Source organism: Notothenia rossii (assembly GCF_949606895.1).
Source record: "Notothenia rossii genome assembly, chromosome: 6".
Classification (NCBI taxonomy): Eukaryota; Metazoa; Chordata; class Actinopteri; order Perciformes; family Nototheniidae; genus Notothenia; species Notothenia rossii.
Window position 1 is genome coordinate 51,423,554 of NC_136909.1, and position 18,349 is coordinate 51,441,902.

At 41.1% G+C, this 18,349-nt stretch overlaps 1 long non-coding RNA gene across 1 annotated transcript; it reads right to left on the bottom strand.

Moving 5' to 3' along the window:
- Positions 1 to 4,620: 4,620 nt before the first annotated feature.
- On the bottom strand, positions 4,621 to 5,909 carry LOC307044096. The gene is made up of 2 exons (XR_013809520.1): positions 5,533 to 5,909; positions 4,621 to 4,683 (listed from the first exon to the last, which is right to left on the bottom strand). It is a non-coding gene; the product is annotated as an uncharacterized lncRNA (long non-coding RNA).
- Between the last annotated feature and the right edge of the window lie 12,440 nt (positions 5,910 to 18,349).

Genomic DNA, 18,349 nt, shown 5'->3' on the forward strand with positions numbered 1-18,349 from the left:
CAGCATGCGATCTCAGGCAGTAGCCACTTACAATTCGCCGTGAGATCAGGGAGCAGATGTAGGATGGAAGTTTCCCTAACATGGCTTTATACTGTATATAAAAATGTACCAGTGACTGAGCCTCCGTACAGTTAGCGAAGGCAAACCAGCCCTTGCATACAGGGTACAGTGATGGGTTAATGCTTTACAGTTTGTCACAAATCTTAGTGCACTGTGATATGCAGCATCTAACTTGACCAGGCAATTGGCAGGTGCATTCATATAGATCAAATCACCATAGTCCAGCACAGGTAAAAAGGTCACAGTGACTAGCCTTTTCCTGGCTTCAAGCGAGAAACAGAACTTGTTCCTGTAGAAGAAACCTAGCCTAACCCTCAGTTTTTTAAGCAGGTTATTGACATGAAGTTTAAAAGTGAGACAATCATCAAACCAGATACCAAGGTATTTGTAACAGGTAACCACTTCAATTTGTATTCCTTGCGTAGTTACAATATCTACAACAGGCTCTGGTGTCTTTTTAGCTTTTGAAAAGAGCATTACCTTGGTTTTATCAACATTTAAAAGAAGCTTTAGTTCAGAGAGCTGAGTCTGAATAATATTAAAAACTGCTTCCAATTCAACAACAGCCTCCTTAATGGAGGGACCTGCACGGTATCGTCCGCATAAAAATGTAAGTTTGCTCCATTGACATTTTCACCTAAACTATTGATGTAGATGGAGAATAAAAGTGGACCTAAAACAGAACCTTGAGGAACACCATTAGTAATGTTTAACCACTCAGAAGACAGCCCATCTAAATGAACACATTGGGACCTTTCAGAGAGGTAGTTCACAAACCACCCCACTGCATGGCTGGATATGCCAACACTGAGTAGCCTCTGCTTTAAGATGCGATGATCGACGGTGTCAAGCGCTTTGGAAAGGTCAATAAATAGAGCTGCACAACTCTGCTTATTATCTAAAAAACTTGCTACATCATTCACCACTTTCATTGTCGCAGTGATGGTGCTGTGTTGCTTTCTGAAGCCTGACTGATGTTTAGACAGGATGTCATTTGTACATAAAAACACCTTTACCAGTTCACTCACTAGGCGTTCAAGAACTGATAATTTAGAGAGGGGGCTATAATTATTTAATAAAGTGGCCTCCCCACCTTTTAGTAGAACCAGGACATACGCTGACTTCCATAATTTTGGAATTGTGTTTGAGCTGAGGGAGAGGTTAAAAAGAGTAGTGAGAGGTGGAGCAGACTGTGGTGTTCACAGAAGCAGAGTTAGTGACAGATGACACCGGTGGATTTCGATTTTATGACTTTCCAAAATGTTCCAGGATTATTCAGATTCTTTGTGGTAACTGACAGATAATACTTAGACTTAGCACTTTTGATTTGCGATGTGAAGCTATTTCTTAACGCTTAAAGCGTAGCCCATTCTACCTCTGAGCCTGATTTCCTAGCCTTTGCCCAGGCCTTGTTTCTCTCATGTAGGAGACTAGATAATTCAGCAGAAAACCAAGGATTGTCTCGTCCCTTCACTCTAAATGTACGCAGGGGTGCATGCAGTGGTCAAGTTGTAAAAAAAAAGCCAGGGGGATGGTGGATCTGCATGCCCCCCCCCCCCCCCCCCCCCCCGGAGATTAAAAACAAAAACTAACCTGCAATTCAGGGTAGTTGAGTAGACTGGATATATGTTTGGTGCTGACTGCCTTAAGGGCCCTTAATTTGATCTGATGACAGCGCATTTGGTGGGAGACCAACGTTGTACCCTTTTGATTAGTGTTTAAGCACAAAGATAATTATTATATTCTATTACTGTAAAACAACTTGCATGCTATGGATATATTACGTGTCAGATAGTCCTGTCATTGATCTTGACCAAGGCACCTCAGAATTAGAGTTGGTCCCATGGCTACCACTGCTCCTACATAGTTAGGGTAAATGCAGAGGACACATTTTCCCACTGGGTGCAAGTCCAACTTCAACTTCAACTTCACACTCACAATACCTATAAATCTACTGGGAATTCATCCATTAAATGTTGAAACAAAACCTCACAAAACATTGAACATGAATCCTCTCTAGTCAAGTCCATTTTAATTCAAGTGCAAGAACATGGATTAAACAAATATACTATTTACAAAATCTGAAAATAATACATATAATATGATATACAAATACAAATAAACAGTTTTATTCAATGGCTACCAACCCAATTCTCCCCTATACTGTAGTATCTCATAGGATCTTCCAAAGAGTTTCATAATCATGTTTTTTAATGACAACTTTCCGGGCTCTTGCTCTCAGATCATTAGCCAAGCTATGACTTTGAAGCCAAGACTTGACATAAACTTCTGGTTTGAACATTTGTAGTGGAGGGCCAACACACTTGATGAAAAGCAAGGCTGACATACTTTTTACCTCTAGCGTGCTTCTAGTTGTGGTTAAAATGTTCATCTGACTGAACCCACGCTCACACTCAGCTGTGGAGATGACCAGTGTGTTCACTGCTTGAAGGAGGGGTTTTAGCTCTTCTGTTGCTTATGGTGTCATTTCATCAACAGTTTTGAGTTTCACCATATCAACATATTCCCTCATTCCTCTCTGAATTTGTCTGCCATCATCAAGCTTGAAAAAGGAGCAGAGTTCCTGTATTTCCTTTTCGGCATAACGAACACCACACACATCTGGCCAGTTTGATGGCTGCAGCACTTTGACATTGTCAAGAAAGCTCTGGTACTCTTCTTTGCTTCTCTGTTTTCCAGGCAGTGATCCCATTCTTGTCTCAATTTTAGCAGCCAAAGCATGAAAAAAATGTTGGTGGTTTATTTCTCTGCTGTGTCTTAAATTATTTGTTAGTGGCACCCCTTTGAATAGCTTCAAACCGATTGCAGTCTGAGCCACTTCTGCCGCTGGTCCAGGCTGCTCTGCCATGGACTTCAACACACGGACCTGCCGACTGAGTATTGCTACAGCCTTGGGGAGCGTCATGTTTCTGTCTTGAAGAGAGAGAGAGAATTCAGACAACTCTTCTAAAGCATCATACATGATTCCAAGATTGTGCACAAAGGTGACATTAGAAAGGCGATCTATTAAACCACTGAACATGCATTTCTCTGTTGAACTTTATTTAGGATCAACTGAGGCATTGGAAAAGTGCTTGTGGATTGCAGGGTACTGCTGCCATACAGCTTTAATGGTCCTGTAACTGGATACCACCCATCTAGTGCTGAGAATTCTCCCTATGTTCAGACACTGTAAAGCAAGTTCCTCACAACATTCAATGAGCTCACGGCGGTTTTTGGCCGATGCATGATAGAGACTGTACACTTTGTCAAAGAAAAACTGGAAGTCATTCATCCCTACAGTTTCTTCAACAGCATCTCCAACACTCAGCTCAAGACGGTGGTTCATGCAGTGCCACACCATTACGTTTGGAAACTTTTCTACGATTTTGGTTGCAACACCTGCTTTACTTCCAAGCATTACAGAAGCTCCATCTGATTTAAAGCAAACAAAGCGTTCACTCAGAATAGCTTCAGAGAAGCCATGATGTGACAGATTTTTCATTAGAGCTTGATAGATTTCACCTGCATTGGTAGCAGAAAGCTCAACTAGATCCAAGAAGAATGTTAGGGGCTCTTCACTCATCCCTAAGCTCGCTCTAATATAAATGATCAATACTGATTTTTTACTGTCAGTTGTAGCTTCATCTATCATAACAGAAAGTTTTGTTCCACTTTGAAGGACCTTTCCAACTACTCTCTTTCGCATTTCATTTGCTATGTGTTGGCTGATTGTTGCACAGGAATAGTCTGAATGTAAAGTTCTTCCCATGTCTAGTCCATTCAAGACTTGCAGATCAATATCGGACGGTAGAAATGTGAAAGGCCTTCCAGATTTCACAATCTTGTAAACTGTACGAAATACCCTATCAGCAGTTAAGAAGTGATCCCTTTGCATTTCAGAAGTCAATGTTTCCAATGTCTTTTCTTTTGCTTTTTCCATGGTTTTCTCAGCTGCTTGGTGATAGTCTGACATTTTATGCTTGTGTATTTTCTTACGAAGAGACTGCAGCTGTGCTGCTCGGTTTGTACCATAGGCTGTAACCTTAACGTTGGACCACTCCTCAGCAATATGCAACTGGCTGCTCCCACCTGTACTTGGCCCAACCACTTTCATTTTCTGGCAGGTTAGGCAGCCAAGTGTTTTGCTTTGACATATTAGCCATGGATAATACTTTTTTTTTCTCCCTGAACTTGGTAGATGTCCAGCATTCAGGGATATCTTGCTCATTATCTCCCTGGTTATTTTGGTCAGAATCATCGACACTATCTCGCCCTGCTTCTGCCTCCTCCTCTCTTCTTTTTTCTACCACAAAAACATAAAATCTATGTTAAAACCCCACTTGGTAAGATACATTTCCCCTCTTCGAAAAAGAAAAGTGTCTATTTAGAATTATCAAACCTGTTCCTTCTGCAGCTCTAGGCTCCTCTGCTTCTGCCTCCTCCTCTCTTCTTTTTTCTACCACAAAAACATAAAATCTGTTAAAACCCCCCCTTGGTAGGATTAGCTACATTTCCCCCTCTTCGAAAAAGAAAAGTGTCTATTTAGAAATATCAAACCTGTTCCTTCTCCAGCTCTAGTCTCCTCTGCTCTCCTTCCTGCTTCCTCGCCATGATTATCCTCTATATGAAGAAAACAACGGCATTATGGTTTTGTTAGAATGAGCAGACAGTGAAGTAGGCCTACTGTCAAGTTGTGTTTTTTTTTCATATAAAATAAGAGCGATGACATTCAACCACCAGAAGCCGCTATCACACGATTCGGAGGCATGCATCACATTTAAAGCTTTTTAAGTAATACATTTTGGTCGTTCACAGTGACTAAAGGTGCAATTTTCATACTTAATTTATATTATATGATCTCACTAAAATGAATGGAAAGCTTATCAAACAAAGTGCTTAAATCACTAGTGGATACATGATCATCGAATTGATACACAAAATCAGCCTAAAGATCCTCCAGGAACCTGAATTCAAATGGGTTCTTTCGGAACCAGTTTTCATACTGAAGAATCCCAAACTTGGACTATCTACCATCCTTAACTGAACTTCACCGGCTGTTTCAGGAACCGTCAACGACACCTGTTCTTCTCTGTGTTCTTCTGCCCCTGTCGTCTCTGCTTGTACACTAGCTTGCTCTGCCTCATCCTAAATTACATTTAATTTGTTTCCCCGACTGAACATGTCTAGGCTAGTTAAGTGTGTTGCTTATGCGGTCGCCTAAGCAGTAAAGAGCTGTGGGAAACCCTGCGAGATATTCCATGTGAAAAAGAAATCAAATCTGACATTAACTTTGTGAATATAAGAAAGGTCTAACCTGACGTTGGTTACTATAGCAGCTAGTACTAGCTGCCTGGCGTTAGGCTAGTTAACAAGAAAAAAAACGTAAGCTCCCAAACTATAACTCTGTTGTTATCGCCTCTGCCCAGAGATTACACATTTGGTGACATATCAAAAGTATTCTTGACTTACCTTCAGTGGTACTTTTTGTCCTCTTAAAGCCGAAGTAGTCCCTCAGGTCAAGCTGTCCTTGTCGCTTACTGGCCATGATGCTTGCACAGGCTGCGCTGCTATCGTTGACGCTGACTGACTTGACATCAATTTCGTGATCGTGATATGTGCACGAGCCCCTCGTCAACAGTATTTTAGCGGCTAAAATAATGTGGACGAGGGGCACGTGACGTGCACATATAAAATGTAGAATGTTGAAAATTAAACATTGGCAATATTTCCACATTAATTGATCAAATAACAGGGGATGGGAAGGGGGGATGGCCGTTTCATAAGGGGGATGGTTTTGACCATTTTAATACCTAAGGGGGATGCCATCCCCCCCCATCCCCCCTCAACTCGACTACTGGGTGCATGTCTATCTATAATTTCCATAAAACCAAGATAAAAATAAGACCATCCCGTTTCTACATCAGCACACAGATAGATTTTACCCCAATCAAAATCAAACAGATCATGTACAAAACCCTGCTCCACAAAATGTTTTTTGTCTCTCTTACTGATAATGCGAGGTTTACCCTTTAGGACTTTTGTGTCCCTAATTTTGGCTACAACACAGTGATCACTCAGATCATTTGCAAATACTCCCACAGATGAGTATTTATGGGGAACATTAGTTAAAATGAGATCAATTAGGGAGGATTTATATGGGGACTTAATGTTAGGGCGAGTAGGACTGTCTATAATCTGAGTAACATTCAGAGAAATACAAAGGTTTTTAAAAATCCTCTGACACAGAAGTTAACCAGTCCCAATTAAAATAACCAAGCAGCACTATTTCCTTGTAGTCAAGTTGAGATAAAAGTTTTGCCAAAGAAGATAAAGAGTCTTTGACAGCTGAGGGGGGTCTGTAGCAGCCCACCACCATGACCTGTTGAGTCTTTGCTACTTCGATATTTCAAGCTAAAAATTCTAGTTGTTTACTAATAGATTTGGAAACCATCTTGGTAACACAAAACTTATTTTTCACATAAATGGCAACGCCACCACCTTTTTTAGGACGGTCGGTACGATATACAGATGTAGCGATTCATTTCAGACAGTTTGAAACGCGAGGGCCGTGATTGGTACGTGATCTGCCCTCGCTCAAGGGAAAACCTCCAGCTTGACTTGAGACCGCCCCCGTGATAGATAAATGTAATTATAATGAAGCCAGCTGCAATGGATCATTGATCCACCAGGGGGTGCAGTGGGGTTCCACACTGGAGCTCATGTGAAATAAAGTGAGATACAGTATGCTGGTTGTACAGCGGAACTTTGTTAAGATCCATATGTCACGGATATCATACTACTGTGCTAAATAAGAGACATGTAATCATTTACAAAACATCACCATGTTGTTATTTAACAAAATAATTTTGTTATTCCAAAAAAACGAACGGGAGGAAATGCAGCCCGGCTCTCTCCCCCTCCCCCCCTGATCTTTCTTCTCCAGCAGCTAAATGAACAGTAGGTTACTCTGAGTGACCATAGACTGTATGTGACAAGCTTACAATTAGTGACGTAACAACACCATAAAAGCTGGTGGGTTGAAAGCAATACGGGAGGTAAAAATAACTAGAATAATTGTGATTTATTTATTGTGGCTTTTATGTTTTTAGGTATAAAATGTTATGTAATTCAGGCTTATTGTTCACCCTTCTCTAAAAGCCTTCAACAATGACAATATTCATTGTAATTTAATAAATCTTTCCAACACACATTGTAAAAAATAGCCTACTGTAAGTTAAGAAATCATTTCAATATGTACATCTTCTGATGTAACAATAATAACATTATAAATAGTAACATAGCTGAACATGGTATTGCACATTTAGCTTTGAGTGTTACTGACCTGAGATGTTTTTATTACATGAATTAAGGTGACTGAGGCTTTTTAACATACAGGGATGCAAACTCATCAGTTATGAAAAAGGTGACAAGGATCCGAGCACCCGGCTCCCCCACCCCACGGAATGACAGAGGATTTTAGCAGTCAGAACAACTAAAGCAGCAGTGTTAATAATAACAGAAACGCCAAAGAGTCACATCTAATAGAAATATATAAAAGCATTTATTTTAAATTGTGGAGCAGTCAGTTTATAATTTTGGCAGCACTGTTGAGCATTTTGAAAATGTATTTTCGTGCCTCTGTGCAAGGCTTAAGTCTTTTTATCTTTATAGCCACATGGTGTAAAGTAACTAAGTTCATAAACTCAACAAGTACTATACTTGGGCACAATTTTGAGATACTTGTACTTTATTTAAGTATTTCAAAGTTTTGCTACTTTGTTCTTCTACTCCACTACAGTTCAGAGGTGCATGGTGTACTTTGACTCCACTACATGTATTTAATACCTTTAGTTACTTCACAGATCTGGATTAATTAAGTGAAATATAATCAAGTGTTAAATCAGACTTTAGTTCCACCTGGAGTAAATCCACAAGCTACCCTGCAGTATACAAAGTCATTCAAACTAGCTGCACCTTTACCAGCTTTGAGAACACTTTCATGATCAATCATTATAAAACATATCATATCTATTATTCCGAAATGGACCAATCTGCACAATGACTACTTTTACTGTCGCTACTTTCACTATATTTTGATGATAAGACTTTTCTACTTTTACTTGAGGAACATTTTGAATGCAGGACTTTTACTGTAACAGAGTATTCCTACACTCTGGGACTATTACTTTTACTCAAGTACAAGATCTGAGTACTTCTACTTTTACTCAAGTACAAGACCTGAGTACTTCTACTTTTACTCTAGTACAAGATCTGTGTGCTTCTACTTTTACTCAAGTACAAGATCTGTGTGCTTCTACTTTTACTCAAGTACAAGACCTGAGTGCTTCTACTTTTACTCAAGTACAATATTTGAGTACTTCTACTTTTACTCTAGTACAAGATCTGTGTGCTTCTACTTTTACTCAAGTACAAGATTTGAGTACTTCTACTTTTACTCTAGTACAAGATCTGTGTGCTTCTACTTTTACTCAAGTACAAGATCTGAGTACTTCTACTTTTACTCAAGTACAAGACCTGAGTAGGCCTACTTCTACTTTTACTCAAGTACAAGATCTGAGTATTTCTACTTTTACTCAAGTACAATATATATATACTTCTACCACCTCTGTTTATAGCCTATGAAAAAAACTATTAGAAATAGAAGGCTAAAGCTAACGTTAGCAGATAGTGACAATGTATGCTAGCTAGTTAGCTCAACTATTCCTTAAATAATATTGCCACAGAAAAACTTTTCAGTTCACATCACGCTCTGCCGCTCCGACAGGGAGCTCTGCTCTGAACACCTGAACGGCCCGTTCTAACAGCTGTTCACCAGCGGTCCAGTCTGTACCACAGTGACTCCGGACGCACAGTTAATATTAACGAACGCACCCCTAGGTAATGTAGCTGCTGAAGCTAGACCATCATCTCGGAGCGGCAGAGCCTTATTATACATTCATGAGCAGAGCCGACAGGCAGGAAGACTCGAGCACACAGCTCGTACTTCATTATAATATATAAAAAAAGAACACCATGCGTGTCATGATGGCAGATAACAGCTCACGGCCACAGATTACTCCGGGTCCCAGCCGCCCCCATACCCCAAAAATATTTATATTGCAGATCTACATGAATCACACAAACGACTTATTTTGGATTCAAAACGGCGAATTTCGCAGAAAGGTGACAAGTTTGCATCACTGAACATAGACAGAGCACAACTGAAACATAACATCTGATATGTAACAACATAATACACTTTTCAGGGATGCTTGGGATTTGAAGAATGAGGGACACGGCTTAGAACGGGCGTGTCGCCTGGCAGGACAGGAGAGTGTGTGCACCAGTCTGCCTTGATCTATGAATTCATGTCCAAGTGACAGTCACTGCTGCCCACAGCTGTTTTATAGAAGGAAATTCCTTCACTTCATGAAAGTGTTTTAACCACACACACCTCTACACACACATGACGGGTGTTATTTTCCCCATAAAGAACAAGTCGCTGCAAATTATCCCGCTTATTACACGGCCACATTCTCAACAAAGTAACGACATGACTCCCAATATTAATTGAAATGCTTTTATGGATTTAGAATTTTTTTTTATTGATTTAAAAAATAGTTCTATGTATTGATTTAAAAAATAGTTGTATGTATTGATTTAAATTGACATGCATCCGCTAAGAAAAATTGTCCGTTGTTACAGTTTTTTAAACAGTCTGAATGAAACGGCAGCTCTCAGCTGTGTATTTACACAATTAATGGCCCATCAACCACAGCTCTCTCCCCCCTTGATCTTTCTTCTCCAGCAGCTAAATTAACGGTAGGTTACTCTGAGTGACAAGCTTACAGTTAGACACAACACTGTCATTGCAAGTGACCCTCAGTTAGTTGACTTTTATGTTCAACTGCTAAATTCGTTCCTGATAAAAAAGGGCTTCTACTGTACCTAATTACCTTAATACTAGAACCGCCAGAGGTTTTTGCATAGGCCTACCTAAACCTGTCAAATCCCGCTATTAGAATGCAATTTTTAACAACATAGGGTGCTACATAACACACTTTCAGGAAAAGTCACGGACTGGGAGACTTTAATATTTTATTGAAAAAAAGTTATATTGCACACACACAACACACATCACACAAATTGACCCGATTGGCGGTTCTAGTGTTAAATAAACTCACAAATTAATGAAACCAGTTCAATACGCATTATTCTTATTCTTATCATTCTTTATGAGCGCAGAAATAGTCTTAAAATCAGATCTGTTTTTTAAATGAAATCTGACGGCAGGCAGTTAGCTCTGATCCCCTACGATAAATGCGCTGCACCTAATCGCTGGCCATTCAGCCACAGACACTGTTCGAAATGGGGGGGAGCTAGGGGGAGCTTGAGTCCCCCGAAGAGGGAGGGAGCTCCCCTGAAGGCTGACTTTGAGATAAATAGGGGGAGCCCAAAACAATCGTGCATATTTGTGTCACACAGATTAGAAATGTTGCGTTTCTGTAAATAACAGTTCTTGAAATAAATAATAGTTATTGTTCATTACAGTTTCTGAATATTTGTTTTATATTTGTGAATATGTCTGGGTGTTGCCATCTGTACGTGGCGGCGCTGCATTCTTACATACGTTGCTATGGTTATGGCGGTGATGCCGGCACGGTATTTGAAATGTTCATATTGATATTTTTTTAACTCTGGCGGTGTAATAAAAAAATATGGCAAAACGAAAACAGCCAAGCGTCACAGCTTTTGGATTCACAAGCAAAGACGCGAAGGAGTCTAAAAATGACAACGTGAACGGAAAACAACTTTTAGTTGGCCGGCTGTAAGCGGCGTTAGGGTCGAGCTTGACAGCTCCACACCGAGGGAGAGGCCTGCCGATGCGGAGCCTGAAGAGGCTTCAACAACGGCCATATCTGCCAGCATAGTGACACCGTCTGTATTAGTAGAAGAGTGTTTTTATAGCAATTGATCGCATCCGCGCTGCTGCGCCAGTCAACAGAGCGTGCGTGTGACATATTTAGTAGCAGGATGTGCTCTGAAAAATAGGGCTCCCCGAAAGCAAATGGGTAATTCGAAAACTGACAGAGCTCCCTCTATACAAATCAAACTGTAGACGGTGTGAAAGCACCTATTGTTTTAAATAATGTTCGGAATGTGACCTGTGAGCCTTTTGAATTACCGTGGGACAGCACATTCTAAACTAAAATGTTCAATCAAAAAAGTAACATCTTATCTTATCTTAATAATATCTTCATATTAATAATAATAATAAATCATACAGTATGTGTCCGAAAGGGAGCAGGAGGAAGCAAACACAAAATTATACTGCATATTAAAGCAAACGATTGTAAAGGTTAAAGTATGAGCATAACAAATAAAGAAGTGTAATGTAAACATTTACATTATGATTATTTAATATATAAAGACTATATATTATTGAATTACAAGATTAGATATACTTTAGTTGATCTTAAATATTGATGTGTTCAAATGCTCTTCAAAACACAACTGAAAGTCCATGAAACGTGTCTTTCTGTATTTGTGAATGAAGCGCCATCTCCAGTTTAAAACCTGAAATTGAAAATCTGGCAACGCCCTCTTGGAAAATAGTGGGAGGGCTTAACATTCCTCTATACTGGTCTTTGGCAGGTCGTAGGCAGGAAGCTGTAAACTGGAGTCCGAAATTCAGTGCTACATCTGTACACTATGACCATTTAAAGACCCAGTGAAGTGCATGTTTTTGCACCAAAATGAAATGGCAGTTTCATTCCTTACAGATCATTGTGCCTGTTCATGGCAAAAATATTTTTTAATAATTCATATTTAATGAATTAATGAATTATTAATTTTGCCGTCTGAGCCTAACGGAAGTTACAGACGATAGTGGCTGTGACGTTACAAGATGTACCCAGTTGCGATTGTAAACATGGCGGAGACTTTGGAAAGTGATACTAGTGTGAGAGAAATTATTGATTTGGACAGCTTTTCGGACAGGATAGATGAGGAAAGTGATCAATTTGGTGCACTTTGAGGGCAACATTAAGAGATTTATGGATACAGCTCTCAACACTCATATGAAACATATATTTCAATAATCAAAAAACATTGGAAGGATTTCTTAACCTATTTTATACAACTAATATTACATAGATAGAAATATTTGTTTACATAGATGACCAAACCCACTGAGATAACTTAGGCTACAGTTTACCTCCCTGAGCTGACGTTATCTCTCTCAGTCCCACAGGAGAGCACTCTCCCTCTCCTTATTGTTGAAACAGCTAATCTCCGTTAGCTCCGAGCTAGCACCAGATGCTAACGACAACCCTGTAACTCTCTCAGTCTCTCTTTCTCTCTCTCTCGAATCGACCAGTGGCCTTTATTTATCATGATCAATCAAAGAATCTACGAAACAATGACACCAGCCAGGCTCACCTTCATCTTTTGGGAACAGAAACATCGCCACTTCGGCAGACTTGACATTACTACAGCCAGCGGCAATGCATCGTTTCCCCGGTGTTTTTCATCCCTCTTTCTTCACTGTCGCCTCCATTGTCAGGTTTTCTCGATTGGCAATCACTTCCAGTCGACTCCGACACACTTTCCAGGAAAATACTAGCTCAAAAACGTTGAGAAATTCGACTTTGAAAAAGAGAAAAAATGAACGGTGGTGAATGTAAACATTGCGGCGGCGTCCATCTCGTGAAGTCACGCAGTAGATCGCAAGCCACGCCCACGAAGGCGAAGGTCGACTGCAGATTTCCCCGGCAAATTCAAAACTCGTCAAATTCGTTGCTATTCCAACATCTTTTGATATGGGTTCCAATGGACAATTTTGGTCATTACTATACGTATTAGCATAACAGATCATGCACAGGTGCACACTTCACAGGGTCTTTAAGTAGATGTCAGAGGCCAAAATAAATTTATCTAGCCACGTTTCTGATAAGACAATGACATCAGCATCAGTCGAGCTCGCCCAAATGCGGACAAAATCTAACTTAGGTAACAGACTGCGCACATTTAAGTGAATGAATCCCAACCCAGATCTAGAATTAAAATCAGCAGGAGTAGCTATCTGTCTACTACTGCTGCTGGGCGGTCCAGGGTTTAGTTGTACATTCCCTGATAGTAATAATAACAAAAACAACAAGCACCTTTTCCTCTTAACCGACACACATACATTGTCATCTGCTTTAAAGTCACCAGTAAACTCTGCGAAAGTGAGATTAGAGCTCAAGAAGCAGTCCTGAAGAACCATCATAGCAAGCAAGTGAGAAAGACAAACATTTGTCGAACTGAATGTCTGTGACAAGGAAACCAGTAATTGTTTGTGTAACACATCCGAACCTTTACAGGGGATGTCCACTGCGGGCGGTAGAACAGACCTGAATCCAGTCGACTTCTCAGGATGACGAGAGAACTTCTCATTGTCCAAAATAGCTAACGGTCATAGCAGAATCACGATATGGGCCATTTTCACAGACCAGCAAAGCATCCGGATAGGCGCGCAAGCAGGCCCGAAACGTGGAGGCGCTCCGGTCTCTTCGCGATATCCCTGGTGCAGAACCTCCTCAGTACAGCAGGATAGGCGAAGCAGGCCCAGCTCGAGGCGTAGAGGCGCTCCAGTCTCTCCGTGATATCCCCGTGGTAAAACGTCCTCGGCACCGTAGAGCATGACAGGTGGAGCAGGTGGATACAGGCCTCCGCTACAGCAGGTGTAAAGCAGGCCGCAGCCCCAACGCGAAGCCGCTTCGGTCTCTCCGTTACGCCCCCGGGGCAAAATTTTGCCAGGACAGCAGCACACGACAAGTGGAAGCAGGTCCTCGCCACAGCACAACTGGACAGGTGGAAGAAGGGGGCCCCAACCCGAGCAACAACGTGCAGCCGCTCCGTCTCTCTGCGACTTCCCGGGAAAAAAAACTCCCCACAGTGGCACAGCACAGGTGTAAACCTCCTCTCCACGCCGACGGAAGAGAGGCAGCCCTGCCCCTCACTTTCCACGCTCCGTGAGGCGGATGAGAACATGCGCTCCGCTCGCTCTGATCGACGAGTGTAGACAAACAACTTCACAGTGTTTACTGCCACTCGAAGTCCCCGGAGTTGGGGACTGAAGCCTTCCGAATAAATCACCAGGAGCGCAGACACCTCCTCATCTCCACCGCTCCCATGTTTTCTTTTGTGTTGTCATAAGTTATTCTCTCTCCGTTGGGCTGGGCTAATGCTAATAATGCTAATGCGAGCAAATAAAATGGCGGCTTCACAAGACTTTTCCGAGTTTTACGGGGCGTGGTTTGCAATTCGCCCAGCCAATCAGAAATTGGAACCTTTTTCTCCCCAGGAAAGTGCCTGATCTCTAGCAGGGACTGAAAAGGGGTGAAAAGGTTCCCGAAAAAAAGTTCTAGTTCCAGATCTTTTTGTTGTGAGCGCAAAATCCCAGGAACTATTGGAACTATTCCTATGAAAGCGCCTATTAACATATAATAAGTACCCTGTATCAAGATTGATGCAAAACAAGTTAAATTTGACCTTTTTTGTTTTTTTATTTATTTATTTAAATTGATCAACATTGCTGTAAACGTGCAGGTGTTAGCCAGCAGATTAATTTTCAACTGTTGTCCTTTTGGCAAGATGTTATAAAAACCATAACAAGACTAGAGAAATAAAAACATAATTAAAAAAATACACACAGTAACAGACAACAACAGTACAACAATAGATAGGAACAGACAAACAGCTGAAATACTATCATACTATGATACAGTTAAAACAGCGCCGTATAGACTGAGAGTTACGTCATCTCCGTTCACTCCAATGGACCACTTTTTTACAGCAATGGCGGATCGTGGAGCCTCTCAATCGTTCCCCGGAAGTTAGCGCCAAGGCTAGCAGAGCTGTAGAGTTGCAGCATAATAGACCGTTCGTGACGGACTTTTAAAGGTAAGAAGAAGTTTAAAGATTTATATTGCGGATATTATCAGTACATCTGATTCAAATTAACATGTGTATTAAAGGATGTCAGTGGATTATCTCTAAATTAGTAGATTTAGAGAACGTTTACAGATAACAGATAAAGCTAGGATAACGGATCAAGTTAGCAACACACGTTGAACAGCCTTTTAATTGTAAATTCCGTTCTCTTAATGTCATTTCGTCCAACGTTGTTGAATTAAGAAGAGGGGCTTCTAAACAGGATTGTATGCGGGGGTGGAGGGACTTAAATATTAGATAAATATAACTTTGGTGCGTGTAAGAGTTCGTGTTTTTAGCAGAGCCATATTGCGTCCTTGTGATTATGTTGATTATTACCTGTCTGTATAATGTTGCAGCTCAGCTGATTTTGGATTGATGGCAAAGGGAGAGGGACTTAAGTGAGAGTGAAAACACAAGGTAAGTTTAATACTACTGTTTTATATAAGTAAGCATACTAAACATGTATTATATCACTGTATTATATAAGTAATCTTGTTAGTAACCTACTGTATAGCAGGTGGAGGGGCAGTGATGTTACAGGTGGAGGAGCAAAACTGCAAGACTGCACACTCACAAGACAGAGAAATCAAAGTTTGTTCTCCAGAGAAGAGGTTGATTTCACTTCATTTATTTCATATTTTCTAAAGATGTGGAAATGGCAAAAAAAAAAACTTGAGAGCTGTAACCAAGACAACTGTAACAACATGAATAGAGAGCCACCAAGGTTTTTCAAGTCCCTCTCTTACTCCATTTTGCCAACCCAAACTTCCAGGTACATGACGGGACACCTTGCTTGTTTTTGTTGTTTGCGCTCCTCTGGCTGGGTGCTGGCAGGTGGAGGGCAGTGATGTTGGCAGGTGGAGGGGCAGTGATGTTAGCTGTTACACACCAGGCTCAAACTTAACACATTGCATCCTTCTTTGCAGTGTCCTTATTCCTGGAAGGGGAATCTGCAATTCCTGCAGAGTTTTGTAACCCGTTGGTCCGCACGCAAAGCACATTTTTAAAGCCTTCTTAATTGTCTCATTGCTCCATTTCATCCCCTTTGTGGTGAATCTGCGTAATGCCTTAAGTTGGTCTTTTGAAAACGTTTTCTTATATTTGTTGTCCCTAATTTTCATTGTTTTCTTGAGAGCTGCATTTTCCTTCCTGATTTTTCTTAGTGCAGACTTTGCTTTTTTGGTGATTCCTTCTTGGCTCTTTAATTTTCTCTTACATTTTTTTAATAGATCTGTTTGACTGGCTGCTGGTTCCCTCGTATGCTGACTGGCTGCTGGTTCCCTTGTATGCTGACTGGCTGCTGGTTCCCTCGTATACTGACTGGCTGCTGGTTCCCTCGTATGCTGACTGGCTGCTGGTTCCCTCGTATGCTGACTGGCTGCTGGTTCCCTCGTATGCTGACTGGCTGCTGGTTCCCTTGTATGCTGACTGGCTGCTGGTTCCCTCGTATGCTGACTGGCTGCTGGTTCCCTTGTATGCTGACTGGCTGCTGGTTCCCTCGTATGCTGACTGGCTGCTGGTTCCCTCGTATGCTGACTGGCTGCTGGTTCCCTCGTATGCTGACTGGCTGCTGGTTCCCTTGTATGCTGACTGGCTGCTGGTTCCCTTGTATGCTGACTGGCTGCTGGTTCCCTCGTATGCTGACTGGCTGCTGGCTGAGTGGGTGATGTCCACCCTCCCTGTCTCTCCTCACTAGCCATGTCCTCTCTTTCTTCACCCTCACTTTCCTTTCTCTCAGTCTCCTCATCCCTTCTTCCCTCAATCTTTGAGACTAATGTAAGTAGAAGACATGGCACTGTAGATTTTCGAACATTTAAAATATTATACCACTTAAAAATAAGAAATATGACTTTTGTTACTAAGAGTTCATACTTATTATACCTGTGTCACCTTTCATACTATAGCTGTGATCATGAGCTATGGGCTTTGTAGATACAGGTCCCGGGGTGAATCGTGGTGCAGGGGCCCTTCTCTTTTTGACCACAGGGCGATGCACGAAGACGGTGGGTATAGCCTCTGCTCTCAGCCTAGTCTTGCCCTTTTTTGTCTTGACAAACTGGTCTGCATCAAAATGTGCCTGCGGAGTGACTTGAGGTTACTTCACACACAGAACAACTCAGTTTTGTCTGCCCACATACATATTCCATAGTGGTTGAATACACGGTATTAGGAAACACTTTAAACTTACTGGACATGTTATACTCATTACATACTGTATATAAAATATGACCAAGAATGTGAGACAACTTTATAGAAATTCATATCACATCTGTTACTGATGCCATTTGTCATACTTTGTTAAACTCACAAATAATAAAGTTCCATAACTTCAGTTGGGAACAAAGACCACACCTTATCTCCCCAAGGCAATTTCCCATCCAATAGGTGTGCTATATAGGTGTGTATAACCCTTTCTCCTGTCTGTTACTCCCTCTTTCAGCACAAGAACCAGAGGGGGATTCAATGGAGTCTGAATACCTGCATTGAGACCCTCACCCTGCACCCTGAGTCTCAACTCTGTGTTTTTCAAGCCTTTCCCTGTTTTTTTGTATTAAACAAAACATTAAGCTTTCCCAATGGTGTGGTTTTCGTTTTGTGAAAAAGAGCAAATGCAGTGTTTGTATATAATAACCTCACATATTTTTTTGCTGTTGGTCATGAAATTGCTCCTGCTGACTTGAGCCAGCCATTTTTTCCTGAGCTCTGTGTCAGTGGGGAAGCCGTACATTCGTACTCCTTTCTCTGAGCGATTTGAGCATCCCCAGGCAGCACAGCAAACCATGGTGGCGACTAGGAGGCAGCACAGCAAACCAGGACAACACGGAAGAAAAGGCACAGACAAACTGCATGATATGCTATTCAATGTTTATTGAATTCCATGTATTTGCAATTGATGTTCCTAAAACAACACATTTAACATCATCATCATCATCGTGCTGCTGCTGCTGCTAGTCCTTTGATAGTCACCTGTCGGTCTCCTGTCCTTTCTGAAAGCCATAAAGATGACATTAGTCATTTAGATAACTTTTGTCCTCAATTACCATGGGATTACTGAAACTACCATGAATTTAAGAAAATGGTAGAAATGAATCTAATCTGAATTTTGAAGCATTCCTTTAGATCCCCTCCCTCACTACCATACAAGTTTAAGAAGATAATATTGGTTTTAAAGAATTCAAAGCTATAAACAGCAACAGGCTCTTTAACCAAGGCACTGTTAGCCTAACATGTAAACTAGTTGTTCACACTAATCCTAATATTATCACTTAATATTAGCAAATTCTATTTTATTTTTTAAAACATATTG